The 9,398-nt window shown below is 41.6% G+C and overlaps 1 protein-coding gene across 9 annotated transcripts in view; it reads left to right on the forward strand.

Moving 5' to 3' along the window:
- Positions 1-1,088: 1,088 nt before the first annotated feature.
- Positions 1,089-9,398, forward strand: part of LOC135116489 (laminin subunit beta-1-like) — a 38,148-nt gene continuing 29,838 nt past the window's right edge. For 6 of the 9 annotated variants that reach the window (XM_064033979.1, XM_064033981.1, XM_064033980.1 and 3 more), the window contains exon 1: positions 1,090-1,285. The gene's annotated coding sequence lies outside the window, so the exon portion shown is untranslated. Of the gene's footprint in view, positions 1,286-1,783; positions 1,879-9,398 lie in introns of all 9 variants that reach the window. The other 3 variants (XR_010276357.1, XM_064033977.1, XM_064033978.1) reach the window with 2 other exon arrangements.

The following is a 9,398-nucleotide window of genomic DNA, read 5'->3' on the forward strand; positions in this document are numbered from 1 at the left end:
TTGTATATTTTGTGTGGGGGTGGATGAGCTAAGCAGATTTTGGAGAAAGAAAAAAGAAAGAAGAGACAATAAATGAAGAATAAAAAGGAAAGAAACTAAATTCAAAGCAACGAAAGAAAGGAGGTAGTGCTTAGAGAGAGAGAGAGAGAGAGAGAGAGAGAGAGAGAGAGAGAGAGAGAGAGAGAGAGAGAGAGAGAGAGAGAGAGAGAGAGAGAAGCTGTATGATTCAGTTGAAGTACACATATATACTTAGAACTTATTGAATGTAGTGGAGGTGCGGGCAGAAGATTCAGAATAGAGTGCTACATTACAGTAAATTTATGTGCGTATGTGTGTCACGCTTGACTGAGGATAAACTTCCACATAGAACGAATCCCCTTCAGCTTTTATCCCTCTAACTTATATCATAGTCATTGTATAGCTAGAAGTAGACACAACACAAGCAATGGTATCTTATATCTGCCCCCTATAATAGTACCATAACAATGCACTAGAAAATTATATGATAAAGGATGAAGGACAAAAGGAATGACTAGGTAGGATGGAAAGGAGAAAGAGAAGAATATATTTTCTACCTCTGTTAAGTTCCTTGTGGATATTCCAGAAACATACACTCATTCTCATTCACAAGACTCAACTAATATCTCCATATGATAACATTAATGGAAATACAAAAGTATATAAATAAGTTTTCGTATGTGTTAGTGAAATTAAACGAGGTGAGACTAAATGAGATGAGGTGAAAACTCATAGGAAGATATACATAACAAAAAATACACCCTTCCAATACACAAAACCAAATGAATTACTCTCAACTAACTCTAAGTAATGTAGATAAATATATTTACGCCAATATCTTGTACAGTATAGTATGAGAACTAAGAATACTCCAGCGGAAACAGCAAAAAACATATCATACAGAAGACTAAGCCAAATCAACACTCACTCCACATATACATAAATACCTATGTGAGCTTACCTTACAATACATTACAAGAATGATACACAGACAGAGACAGGAGATGCAAAAATGGAAGCATGAGAGCCGCTCGACCCTAAAGTGAGTGTGGGCGACGAGGAGATGGCAACGATGGGCAGCCAGTGTGCATTTGGCAGTGGCAGGGGAAGGTCACGCCGCTCTCAGTGCTTCCTTGGTACTGCGCTGGTGCTAGTGTCCAGTGTCACGCCGAGAGTGCCACACCACCCACTGGATTACACCTCCCCAGGTCACTCCCCGAGGACTTAGACAAGATATTCAGTGCCTCATTTGATTTAAGATGCTAAGGTGAGAGATTTTTACTTGGAAACTTATCTTACTCTCTCCCTCTCACTGTCTCACTCCTTCAGACTCTTCTCTTTCTCTCCTTCCCTCTCTTTCTGAAGTCTTCGTTCGGGTCAATGCGCCTTTACTCATGAATTTTAGCGATGTTAGGATGAGGATATTAAAATTTCTTTATAATTTATGCTGTGTGTGTGTGTGTGTGTGTGTGTGTGTGTGTGTGTGTGTGTATAGTTTTAGTTGTATATATTATAGTTGTAGTGAAAAGGATTGTAAGACAAACTCGTACTGCCCACCTCCTTGTGTGTGTGTGTTTGTGTGTGTGTGTTTGTGTGTGTGTGTGTGTGTGGCACCTGACTCACACATTCTCACTATAAAAAAAAAATAAATAAAAAAAAATCTAAAAACTCTATTTACACACTTTTCGTCTAACTCCTTACCTATTCCTTATTTCCCATCCCCTCACCACCACCAGTTCTGATTCATAGCTAAGCCTCTTCACAGTCGCAGCTGATTCAAGAACAGCGGCGGTGCAAGAGAGAGAGAGGGACCTGGGGGACACCATACAAGGCTTTGTCACACCCACTCACACACCCCCGGTACTGTTGCTAAAAACATCTACACCTACACTCAGTTCCTTAAGTTCACCCATAGATCGAGTGTCTTATAGCGTGTATGAATGTGTTTGTGTATTGTAGTGCATGAGTGAGTGTGTTGTTGAAGGGATAAAGACGAAAGGCAACTAAACCATTCATTCATTCACAGCAGCAAGTGTTACCAGATCGCGTGCGTGTGTGTTTTGCTAATTCTCTTCTGTTTGTTCATTATCCTCATTAATTGTGCGTTGTATATGTCGGTTATATTTTATGTATTTATCGTTCTCGGAGGTACGTTTATCACATATATTCCTTTCATTCATATTCGTAGGTGTATTTTTTTTTTAGTTATCTCTCTATATCCACTGATTTATCCTTTCGTTCCGTTTGTGTAAAGATTTTCTTACATGTTGTATTTAGTTATCCATTTACTTTTTTCTAAACATTTCCTCTCAGGGTGCTATTATTATTAGTGTATTTTATTATTTATTCCGTTCTCAGAAACATTTCCTTTTCCTCATTGGCGTGAATACTTTAATTTAATACATTCTTGAGCCTGGCGGTCTTGAGACTATCTACCATTCCACCGTGCATGTCTTGTCTCTTCTTGTCTCTTCCTCCTTGTCCCCTTCCATTACCTACTCATGCAGTCATTCTGGGCGTGGCACTGACTCCAACTCATGCCTTTCCCCCACACACCATCATGCAGACGTGGGTGCGGCACTTACTGTTGTTTTACCATTCTCATGCGCTCCTATGTGGTGTACTCTGTCTTGTCCATCAACATAACTGTCTTTTAGGGAGCTTTAGGGAAGGTTACATAGATTTATGGATGAGGATAATAGGTGGAAATAAGAAAATATGTTTTATGAATGGACTGCCACGTGTAGGCCTGACGGTTTCTTGCAGCTTTTGTTTTCTTTTTATTCTTATGGTCTGTATTCTGAAACGCTTTGCCTTCCACCACGACTGTTGTCAAAGGCCACAGAGATGATTAGCCGGGTTCCCAAGAGTGTTTGTCCCGTAAATAATGTAGAAATCTTGTTAATCTATCACGAGAAACTTAAAAACATCCTTAACCCGTATCACTTCAACCAGAGCCTTTTGAAAGTAGTCAAGGTGCGCCCAGAAGTATTTCAAAATGCAGATCTGTGTTCTAAGCTGGATGCGGCGATGGTGGTGTCATTTCAGCATCTTGACAGCAATATAGTTAGGATGATGTCATGCTGTCCCACATGCCTGGTTCTCATCAAGGCACCATAGACAGCTTTGGAACAAGATCCCTCTCTGGGCGTGGCACTGTTTTTGTTGAAGCATACACGTTTATCTGTGTGGTATGCTTTGCTCATTAAAAAAAGAAAAAAAATGGTTGTGATGTCATTCCGTCATGCAAGCCTGGTTTTCGTGGTTTTCTTCATGGCAGTTTTGTATGTAGTTATGCTCCATGACTGTCTTCTCTCCCATGGCATTATGAATTAAGTGATATGATGGCACCATACATTCTAGTACCATTGTCACATCTTTTAACTCTTCTCCCATGGTTTCACAATTCTCTGATAGGGCACCATGATTGCATTTCATCTCATATTATCCATTTCTTTCCATGGCACCATAATCCAAGCGTGGTGGTGAGTGCCATAGATCACCACACCTCACATGGCACTCAGGCACCCTCAGACGTCCTCCTGGCACTGGGGTGGGCGGCTCAAGTAGGTCCAATAATAATAATGTCTTGGCATCACGTTCTGTTTGCTTCCTGTTGCTGAGAAGAGGCGTGGCGAGGCGTATCGAGGCGTGGCGTGGCGTGGGTAGGCTAGGCTAGGTTGCTGTCTATTCTCCGATCCTTCTGTCTTGTTCTCTTGATCTGCATGTGGGTAGATGTTTGTCTTGTCCTTCTCTCTCTCTTCACTTGCCTTCTGTTGGTTCGGCTTGTCTTGCACGTGTTGTGTTGTGGTGATGGGTGTTGATGAGGGTTCGTGGTCTGTGGTTTGTGTTGGTAATGCTGTTTGCTTCTGTATTTCTTTTGTAGCATGTGTTTTACTTTTTTTTTTTTTTTTTTTTGGCGAATGGTATGAAATGAGGGTTACATGTATTTTCTTTCTTTTTCTTTCTTTTCTTGTTTTTTTTCTATGTATATATCTCTATCCATCTATCTCCATGTATATATTTATCTTGCTTTCTTTCTTTCTTTGAGTACTGATATCGTCAGAATAGTGTGTTATAGTTTAATTAGGATGGATTTTGTCATCATCATTACCATCATCATCATCATCATCTTCTTCTTCTTCTTCTTCTTCTTCTTCTTCTTCTTCTTCTTCTTCTTCTTCTTCTTCTCTTCTTCTTCTTCTTCTGCACTTTATGAATTCAGTGTAGCAGTGTCAGAATCATTCACTACCTTTTTCACTCCTCCTCCTCCTCCTCCTCCTCCTCCTCTACTCATCTCCATACTAGGCTGTTTGAAACGCATCAGCATCATATCTCACATCATCTTCCTCCCTCCCTCTTCCCCCCACCAACACACACACACACACACACACACACACACACACACACACACACACACACACACACACACACACACACAGTTTTCGCTGCATAAAGCCTTGTTATTGCTGGCAGGGCAAGTCTGGGTGTCTGCCAACCGCTTGCTGTCACCTTAAAAGCCGCATTCACACAAGTTTCTCTCTCTCTCTCTCTCTCTCTCTCTCTCTCTTCTCTCTCTCTCTCTCTCCTCTCTCTCCTTCTTCTTCTTCCTTCTTCTTCTTCTTCTTCTTCTTCTTCTTCTTCTCTCTCCCCGCGTGGTTTAAAAAATCAGTGAAGTTCAATGAGGCTTCCCAGGTTAGAAGACACTGGCTCAAGAAAAAAAAAGTCCTATAAGTAATCTATCTTTATTATTTATTTGTGTGCCTTTTTTCATGAAGTTTTCCATTTTCATAATGTTTAATTATTCAGTCATTACTTATTTACTTGTTTATTTTTGTTAGTTCCTTTTTTCTATTAATTTTCCGTTTATTTACTTGTAGTTGAGGATCGATCATTCTGAACACACACACACACACACACACACACACACACACACACACACACACACATTAAAAAAAAGTGCACGCAAACTTAGCAAAAATTTGGGGAAATATTACACGTATGACCACCTGACTTCTGTAAAAAATATAAACAGATTGGATCAAAATTGTTTTGTGTGGGATTCTGACCTTAGCTGCGTGGGAGGAGGAGGAGGAGGAGGTGGTGGTGGTGGTGGTGGTAGAAGGTGGTAGAAGTGGAGGAGGAGGGAGGAGGAAAGAGGAGGAGGAGGAGGAGGTGCCACTTAGCAAACTGAAAGGCAAAACAACATTGAAAGCAGCATCAGTGATCTGTCTCCTTGTCTGTCAGTCTTTCTCTCTTTCTATCTATCTGTCTATCTATCTATCTGTCTATCTATCTATCTGCCTGTCTGTCCGTCTGTCTGTCTGTCTGTCTATCAATCTATCTATCAATCAATCAATCTATCTATCTAACTGGCTGGTTGACTGACTGACTGACTGCTTGACTGGCTGGCTGACTGACTGACTGATTGATTGATTGGTTGAATGAATGACTGACTGGCTAGCTGGTTGACTGACTGACTGACTCACTCACTCACTCACTCTACTTACTTATCTGTCTATCTATATATCTATCTACCTATCTATCTATATGTCTTATCTCTCTGTTTGTCTGCCTTTTTTATCCATGTATCTGTCTGGTTGTCTGTATGTCTGTCTCTGTCTACATATAACCACACGTGTTCTTCCTTCTCTTCCTCGTAATCTCCACACCATAACGAAAATCATCCCATTGGCTCAGACCCTCATCATCTAAGGCCCCGCCAGATCAGTGTGTTGTCTTATCACTCCAGTGGGCGGCCAGTCCAGTCATTGACCCATGCTTGTGATAGAAGGGGTTTGCTGTTTAAGTCTTCCTTTGGTGGTTCTTCCTTATCCTTCTTCCTCTTCCTCTCTCTCATACTCATTTCCTCCTCCTCCTCCTCCTCCTCTTGCTGCTGCTTCCTTGTATTTTGCTTCCTTTCATCTCATCTTCCACTTCCTTCCTCCTCCACCCTTCTCCTCCTCCTTCTCCTTCTTCTCCCTCTCCTCCTTGTGCATCCTCTTCCTCTTCCTCTTTCCTCTTCCTATGTAAACACTCCGTTAAATTCTCTTTTTTTCTTATTCCCCTCCTCCTCCTCCTCCTTCTCCTCTTTCTTTTTTTATATTCTTCCTCTTTCTCTTTCACTGCAAATTGTCCTCCGTTAGATCATCTAATTCTCTCCTCCTCCTCCTCCTCCTCCTCCTCATAAAAATACCCATTGTTAGCCCATATATGAGAAATTTTCCTCCTCCTCCTCCTCCATATCCTCCTTTCTACACCCTTAACCGTTCTCCTCTCTCCTCCTCCTCCTCCTCCTCCTCCTCCTCCTCCTCCTCCTCCTCCTCCTCCTCCTCCTCTTCTTCCTCCTCGTGGCGTGATTCACAAGGGCGAGGGTGGCATGGCGGGGCGGTGACACCCACACCCAGTCACCCCACAGTCACTCACACCCTTTCACACCAGTACCCTTCCATTATTTACATAGATATGCGGTAATCTGAGCACGGCAGCAGCTGGGAAGGGGAGCGGAGTACATGTGTGTGTGTGTGTGTGTGTGTGTGTGTGTGTGCGCAGGAGTGTATGGTATGTTGCATTGTATGGGAAGGTTTGTCTGTGTATATATGTATGGTTGGCTCTGCGTTAGGGTATGGTTCTATCTATCCAGCTATCTATCAGTCTCTGTCTGTCTATATATGGCTGGGTGGTTGAACAGTGGCTAATAATGATGGTTAGATGGTTGTGTATGGTTGGAGGTATGGCTAGCTATGTTGGAGGGCATGGCTGTTTAAAATGTGATTTGATGGATGGCTTAGTGTTGCTCGCTGTGTATGAAAGTATGGATGTATGATTGATGTATGTCTGACTGGCTCTTGTATACCTAGATGGCTAAGTTAATGAAAAAGTGAAGGAAGGAGAAGTGTTGAGTAGTGACTGACTGACTGACTGAATGTCTGAATGAATGAAAGACTGAATGAAAGACTGGCAGAGTGACTGAATGAATGAATGAAAGACTGACTGAATTAATGAATGAAAGACTGATTTACTGAATGAATGAACCAGACTGACTGACTGACTGACTGACCTGACTGAATGAATGAATGAATGACAAATGACTATAGATAATCTGGCAACTCTGCTGACTGTCTGACTAACTGACGGACTGATTGGATGAACTGAATGACCTAATCGGTGTGTCTGTCTGATTGTCTGTCTGTCTGGCTTGCTATCAATGACACGAAGAGAATAGGCCAGTGAGGTCATTCTCTCTCTCTCTCTCTCTCTCTCTCTCTCTCTCTCTCTCTCTCTCTCTCTCTCTCTCTCTCTCTCTCTCTCTCTCTCTCTCTCTCTCTGGTGTTTGTTTACTAAATCAACTCATTAATAACATGATTAGAACTTATCTTCATCACGACCTCCATTACTGTGTGTGTGTGTGTGTGTATGTGTGTGTGTAGGCAACCACTTGGCAATAAGGCTTCGTTTACTACTTCAATCAAAATGTAATCTTGCCCCCCTTGAGTAGCACGCGCGGGATGATTGGTGTGTGTGTGTGTGTGTGTGTCTGTGTGTGTGTGTGTGTAGAAGGGAGAGTACCTAGTGTAAATACAGTAGATAGATATACGTACGTTAAATGTATACACGTATTAAAAAAGACAAATAATAGAATAATAATAACACATTTTAGTCCAGAATACAAATTTTAAATATTACAACTACTACTACTATTACAATGGCAACAACAACAACAACAACAGCAACTACTACTATTACTACTACTTACTACTACTACTACTACTTACAACTACTACTACTACTACTACTACGTCACTAAAACAGCTGATTCAAATATATTCCTTCCCACTTTTGTCTGTTCCTCTTACCTAATATGTCTCTGATTCTTCCTGTCTATCTCTCCTCTCCCTCTCTCTGTCCTTGTTTATCAGCCCTCTTCACCTTTGTCTGTCCTGTCTTATCCCTGTCTGTTTTTTCCTCTTTTTCATGTCTCTATCTCACTGTCCCTCCCTGTCCTTGTCTGTACACCTATCCCCTGTCTGTCTGTCCGTTTTTCCTCTTGTGTATATGTCTGTCTGTTCTTGCCTTTGTCTGTCTGTATGTACATCAATCCCTGTGTGTCTGTCTGTCTGTCTCCCTACCTCACTCTGTTCCTACCTCTCTCTGAATCACCATAGAAGGTCAAGGCGCGTATCCCAGCCATGGTCGGCGGTAAACACACACACACACACGCACACACACATGCAGGGGCGGGGACCTGGCCAGGTGCCCCGCCTCTCAGGGCTAGTCAGGCAGCAGGGCACAGCCGCCGCCCTCGCTTGGCTAAGGATTGACTATTAAGGAAGCACTCGGCTGTTTTCTCCGTTTTCTTTGTAGATTTTTTTTTTTTTTTTTTTTATTCAGTGGTGGTAGTGATGGTGGTGATGGTGGTGGTGGTGGTGGTAATAATAATGATGATAATGTTAATAATAATGATAATAATAATAAGAAGACGAAAAAGATAATGGTGACGGTGGTGATGATAATAGTAGTAGTAATAATAATAATAAAATGAGAAATGAAGTAGTGGAAAAAAGAGAAGAAAACAAAAAAAGGAAAATAAAATAAAAAAGGAGACGAAAAAGATTATAATGATAAAAAAAAAACTCAAATACATCAAAGAAATAAAAATTCTCTCTCTCTCTCTCTCTCTCTCTCTCTCTCTCTCTCTCTCTCTCTCTCTCTCTCTCTCTCTCTCTCTCTCTCTCTCTCTCTAATCTCCTTCTATAGCACTTAATCCCCTACAGGTCTGTTCAGATCCTTTATCGGCTCCTGTAGAAGGGTTTTCCATCCCCTTCGTCCTCTTGCTGCTAAATGACGTGTATTACTAAGATTGTGTGGTTTATGCGGGTACTCCTCCTCCTCCTCCTCCTCCTCCTCCTCCTCCTCCTCCTCCTCCTCCTCCTCCTCCTCCTCCTCCTCCTCCTCCTCCTCCTCCTCCTCCTCCAGTAGTAATTTTCATATCAATTGTGTATGTATATTGTTAAGAGTAGTAGTAGTAGTAGTAGTAGTAGTAGTAGTAGTAGTAGTAGTAGTGGTGGTGGTAGTAGTGGTGGTGGTAGTGGGATTAGAAAAGAAGAAAGAAGGATTGGAGAGGAAATATTGGTATATTATCGTAGTAGTAGTAGTAGTAGCAGTAGTAGTAGTAATAGTAGTAGTAGTAGTAGTAGTAGTAGTAGTAGTGGTAGTTGTTGGTGTTGTTGTTGTTGTTGTTGTTGTTGTTGTTATAGCAGTAGTAGTAGTATTTTTAGTAGTAGAAGTAGTATTTGTTGTTGTTGTAATAGCAATAATAACAGCACCACACACACACACACACACACACACACACACACACACACACACACACACACACA

The sequence above is a fragment of the Scylla paramamosain genome, chromosome 31, assembly GCF_035594125.1.
Source record: "Scylla paramamosain isolate STU-SP2022 chromosome 31, ASM3559412v1, whole genome shotgun sequence".
Lineage (NCBI taxonomy): Eukaryota > Metazoa > Arthropoda > Malacostraca > Decapoda > Portunidae > Scylla > Scylla paramamosain.